The sequence below is a fragment of the Helianthus annuus genome, chromosome 4 (assembly GCF_002127325.2).
Source record: "Helianthus annuus cultivar XRQ/B chromosome 4, HanXRQr2.0-SUNRISE, whole genome shotgun sequence".
NCBI classification, from domain to species: Eukaryota; Viridiplantae; Streptophyta; class Magnoliopsida; order Asterales; family Asteraceae; genus Helianthus; species Helianthus annuus.
In genome coordinates, this window is record NC_035436.2 from 28,057,642 (window position 1) to 28,063,790 (window position 6,149).

General features: G+C 36.0%; 1 long non-coding RNA gene across 1 annotated transcript; it reads left to right on the forward strand.

Annotated features, from left to right (window-relative positions):
• The first annotated feature begins 4,294 nt into the window (after positions 1–4,294).
• Positions 4,295–5,496, forward strand: LOC110934526. Its single transcript, XR_002588408.1, has 2 exons — positions 4,295–4,671; positions 5,280–5,496. It is a non-coding gene; the product is annotated as an uncharacterized LOC110934526 (long non-coding RNA).
• Positions 5,497–6,149: the final 653 nt, after the last annotated feature.

Consider the following 6,149-nt stretch of genomic DNA (forward strand, 5'->3'; position numbering starts at 1 on the left):
ATTCTGAGCGCTCTAGCGTTTCAGAACCTTCAACATTTATGTTCTTGAAAACAACATTTATGTTTAGTAAAGTTTCTGGGATATTGGCCTCTAATAATCCCTACTAGACGTCATTGGCCATTGGCAGTCCTACCTATTTTTATTCCCTCTGCCAGTCCCTCCTTTCAACTATTTTTCCTCCAACGGCCCTCAGTTAAAAAAATTTAACGGAGTTAATTTTTTTCGGAATTACTAACTGATGTTTTAGGGCTTTTGATTAGAACAAGGATACGAGTCTATTAATGTAAAACTTACCATGAAACGGTGCTCCAAACGACTTGATTTTTGTTAATAGGAAGTTTAAACACCCGAATTGAAGCATCGTTTTCGTTGTTTGGAGCACAATTTCAAGGTAAGTTTTACATCATTCGACTTGTATCATCGTTCTGATCAAAAGTCCTAAAATATCAGCTTGTAATTCAGAAAAAACTTAACGATTAAGTTTTTTAACTGAGGACCAGTGGAGGAAAAATTGTTGAAAGGTAAGACTGGCAGGGGAATAAAAAAAGGTGGGACTGCCAATGACCAACGACGCTTAGTAGAGATCATTAGAGGCTAATATCCCAAGTTTTTTTGGAAGTTTAATAGTTTTCATGGTGTTTTGGATTTTTTATGGTGTTTTGGCGTTTTCACACGGTATTATAAGATTCGCGTTGTATTTGGCTTTCATATTGTCAAATGACTCTTTTATCAATCTTATCTGTAGATTGGTTTGGTCGGATAGGTGAAAATATTCTTAGCATTTTTGGAGTTTTAGCCATGGGTAGAATATCCTAACCCTAAATATATACACACACATTTACAAAAAAAAAGTCTTTAATTTTTTAAGACTAAGCAGTTAAAGCGGTAAAATAGCGGATATCGGTCAAGGTCTGCTATACGATATATAGGTTATAGCGGTGATATAGCGGTAATTTTTATACCATGCATAATTTATGTACTTATATATATATATATATATATATATATATATATATATATATATATATATATATATATATATATATATATATATAGGGGGCTGCTAGAATGAGAACCACCTCGAGTTGTAAGAACCGTGAGAACTACACCCCACGGGTGGGCGTTCACCATGATTTTTTTTTACAACTAGATGTGTGTATTATAAACACAGCCGTAAAAAAAAATTTAAACGCCGCGGCTGAGGGGGTAGTTTTTTACACCACAAGTTTGGTGTTTTTAATTTTTTTTCTTTTTTTTTTCACCAAACTTGTGGTGTAAAAAACTACCCCCTCGGCCGCGGCGTTTAAATTTTTTTTTACGGCTGTGTTTATAATACACACATCTAGTTGTAAAAAAAATCATGGTGAACGCCCACCCGTGGGGTGTAGTTCTCGCGATTCTTACAACTCGGGGTGGTTTTCATTCTAGCGGCTCCCTATATATATATATATATAGGGAGCCGCTAAAATGAAAACCACCTCCAATTGTAAGAACCGCGAGAACCACTTTCAACCAATCAGATTTTGACAACCCAAAGGGTATTATGGTCATTTACTTTATATATCACTTTGAATTGTCAGTTGTCTACTGTCTCTTTAATATGGTCATTTATCACACTCTCTCTCTTCATCTTCCATTTTTAATATCCTCTTCATCTTCATAAGTCTTCAGAGATCTTCATCTTCATAAGTCTTCACTTTATGAAACTCTCTCTTCATTTCTCACCACCGGCACCACACCCACATACTCCGTTTGTCTCCGACCCCCGTTGTTTCTCCGGCAGAAGCGTCCCCCTCCACCGATTACCAACAACCACCACAGTCGAGCACCCTCAACGATGGCAGTTACCTTGCTCAGATCTGATAAAACCTTGGGGCTCTCTCTCTCATCGTTTCACCGTCAAACTTTTGGGGGGTTTTGCTCAGATCTGATAAAACCTTGGTCGCCGTCGCCGCCGTCTCATCCGCCACCGTCACCGTCTCATCCGCCACCGTTCATCACCATCTCTCCGGTCACTCTTTTGCGGCCTTGCTGGGTTTTTTTGGTATGTTGGGGGTTGATTGGGTTTGGGGTTTCTTTGATTCTGATTATGATGGTTTGGTATGCTTTGATTCTCTGATTCTGATTATGTTGGTTTTGGGATTCTTTATTTGTGTTTTTTGATGGTGGTGCGACTGTGATACTGACGATTGGTGGGAGGTTGGTCGGCGGCGGAAGACGGTGGTGGGAGGTGGTTGGTCGGCGGTGGTGGCGGCGAATGATGGTGTTCTTGAATTTTGGGTTTTTGTGATTCTTGATTGTGGTTCTTTGATTGTGGTGGGAGGTGGTTGGTGTTCTTGATTGGGGTTCTTTGATTCCAAAAGTTTGGTGTTCTTGATTGTGGTGGGAGGTGCCGATGGTGCGATCGATGTTGGTTTTGGGGGGTGGAGGAAGAGGGTGTTTGTTTAGGGGTGGTGGCTACTGGTCAAACTTCTTGTGTTGTTTGGGTGGTGGCTACTGGTCGGACTTCTTGTGTTGTTTCTGTTGGAGCTATGGTATGTACATCTTGTTTTGTTTTGATTATGTTTTTGTTGGGTTTTTCTTTGATTGTTTCTGTTGGATTGATGTTGGTGGTACCTATACAGTTGTTTGTTTTGATTATGTTCACGTGATGGGTCTGTACAGCGGTTGCCGATAGTGCCCAGTGGTGCCCCGTGGTGCCCCGTGGTGCCCGCTGGTGCCGAGTGTGCCCCGTTGTGCCGACTGAAACTTTTTTTCGCCGACATTTGATATTGACGATCGTTCTTGGCAGTGATGATGCAAAAAAAAAAAAACATATTTTTTATGACTATTGCACGGCAAGGATGGTGGAGGGTAGGTTTTTGAACCCGCAACCCCACTTTGCAGCCTTTTAATTATCGGAAAAAATTTGAGCCAAACCCTTTTTTTTTCGAGATACACTTTTGTTTTTTTGGTGTTGTTGGTTTTTTATATTCTTTTCCCCCGTCGATGACGATAAAAATATATCCGAGACACCTACCGACTTTGCGATTTGTGGGTGCGTTCGTCTTTGCGTAAACAAGTTTTCGTGTAAAAAGTTTTTGTGGAAAAAAAGTTCAGCCGTAAACTTTTACGTAAAACGTAAAAAGTTTACCGTAAAACTTAAAAAAGTAAAACGTAAAAAGTTTAACGTAAAACTTAAAACGTAAAAAGTTTTACATAAAACGTAAAATTTAAAAACATAAAAAGTAAAAAAACGTTGACGTAAAAAACCGGTGCGTAAAACATAAAAAAACCGGTGCGTAAAACGTAAGAAAACCGGCGTGTAAAACGTAAAAAAACCGGTGTGTAAAACGTAAAAAACCGGCGCGTAAAACGTAAAAAACGTTGACGTAAAAAACCGGTGCGTAAAACGCAAAAAACCGGTGTGTAAAACGTAAATAACATTAACGTAAAAAACCGGCGCGTAAAATGTAAAAAAACGTTAACATAAAAAACCGGTGCGTAAAACGCAAAAAAAACGTCGACGTAAAAACCGGGACGTAAAACGCAAAAAACCGGCGCGTAAAACGTAAATAACGTTAACGTAAAAAACTGAGACGTAAAACGCAAAAAAAAACCGGCGCGTAAAACGTAAATAACGTTAACGTAAAAAACCGGGGCGTAAAACGCAAAAACGGCGCGTGAAAAAGCCGGGCGAAAAAACGGCGCGTCAAAAAACGAGGCGTGAAAAGGCCGGGCGTAAAAATCTTAAAAATTAAAAAAATTATAATAAAAATTTGATTTCAAAAAATTGATTTACAAAAAAAATATGTTTATAAATAAAAAATAATTAAGTAAAAAAACTATTTAATGAATAGGACAAAAAAGGTAATTTAAAATTAATATATATAAAAAGACAAAATAGAGTGATTTTACTTAAATACCCTTTTGGATTATAATATTAAAGACATAATAAGACAAAAAGCTTTTAATATTAATATTATCTACTTTTAATCACATCCATCCATCTGGTTGATCTAAGGGCCAGAAAGTGGTTCCCATGGTTCTTACAACTAGAGGTGGTTTTCATTTTAGCGATCCGCTCTCTCTCTCTCTCTATATATATATATATATATATATATATATATATAGGCTAATTATAAGGAGAAAACCCACTCCAGTTGACTAAACCGAAGAAACCCAATTGTGTGGACAGGAAGTAGCCACGTGTTTTTTGTAAGAGATTGGCTTGAGGGCATATTGGGAAGTTTGCACTAGACAAGACAATAAATGCACCACTTGACATTTGATAGAAACATTGACACACACTTCTCTCTCTCTTTCGACACACACTTCTATCTCTCTTTCTCTCTCTATGGATAACCATTTCTAGATCTAAAATCTTCATAATCAACCACCAATATTCTTCTTCTTATCAAAATCATTCATAATCAACCACCAAAACTATAGATCTACAAGTGTAACAACCTGGTGATGGTCGATGATCGATGTTGAAGATGATGTGATGGCGGTTCCAGATCCGGTTGAAGATGATCGATGTTGAAGATGATCGAAATCATCTTCCAGATCCGGTTGAAGATAATCGATTTTGAAGATGATGTGATGGCGGTTCGTTGTTGAAGATGACCCAAAAGATGATCGATGTTTAAACATGATGTTCCGGATCTAGAAGATCCTCCAGGTCCATAAGTATGTTTGTTTTTGTTTTTTTTTTTTCAGATTTGCAATTTTTTTGCGTTTTGTAGTTCTTCATTTTCTTTTTGTATTTTGTAGATCTGCAACTTTTTCCTAGATATGTTGTTTTTTTTTTCTTGATCTGAATCCAAAAGATGATCCAGTTCAAAAGATCATCATCCAGATGCTCCAACTTTTTTCTGGATATGTTTTTTTTTGTCAAGAAGATGAATGCTTTTAATTTCTTGATTTATCAATTTTTTGTGTAAATTTTGTTCAAGAAAAAATGCATGTTATATTTTTTCGTGTCACATAAATAATGTACGTTTACATAAAATAAAGTGAATTGTTACACTTTTTCAGATTATTGTAAAAATAAAGTGTGTTGTTACATGCAACTTTTTTCTGGATATTTTTTTTGTTCAAGAAGATGAATGTTTTTAATTTCTTGATTGATCAATTTTTTGTGTTAAATTTGTTCAAGAAAAAATGCATGTTACATTTTTCCGTGTCACATAAATAATGTACGTTTAAATAAAATGAAGTGCATTGTTACACTTTTTTAGATTATTGTAAAAATAAGTGTGTTGTTACATTTTTTTATGTTACAAAATGATAATCAGTTTCAGAGTTAACTAGGATCATACCAGGTCTTTTGAGGAACATCAACAACCTGCAAGTTGAACTGTTTACCCGTGAGCAAGAAATTCGGAAGAAGAAGAAGAGGGTTATATGGTTACTGATATTAGCGTTAGTGATTGGCAGCTTACTTGTTAGCATTGTTTGTTGTGATTAAGAAATAGGTGGTACTTAGTTGGATTATCCTTGTTAGTATGTTAATGACATTTTTGGTAGTATGTACTTGTTGATGTTTGGTTGAATATGAGAATTTTCTATGTTATGGATTTTTTGGTTTTGTTTTTAACATGTTACATTTTTTTCCCTGAGATTTATGTAGACTTTTGCTGTATTGAATCTGAGAATTTTATATGTTATGGATTTTTTGGTTTTGTTTTTACCATGTTACATTTTATTTTTGCCTCAGATTTTTGTACATTTTTGCTGTATCCGTGTTACATTTTTTTTTCACTGAGGGTTTTGTACATTTTTGCTCTATGTGTGTTTGATCATGTGCTTTTGTTGATGGTTGCTTGAATATCTTTTTTTTATCACAACGTTGTATATTAATTAAGAAAACTAGATGTAAGACCCGCCGCATTGCGGCTAGGGTCTTACATATTACGACACAATGAATCAACTTTATATGGCTAGGCCCTTACAAATTACGACGCAATGAATCTATTTTATACTTCTCTATCGACCCGCTTGTTGCGTTTTAAAATCACAAACCTAAGGATTAACTACACACCTTTGTATCAAGTTAGATATCCAAATGATCACATTGTGTTTCCAAATGTCTTGTGGAGGGAAATACAAATACTTGATGTTGATTAGGGATGAGCACGGTACATGTTCAGTATTGAACCTGTACC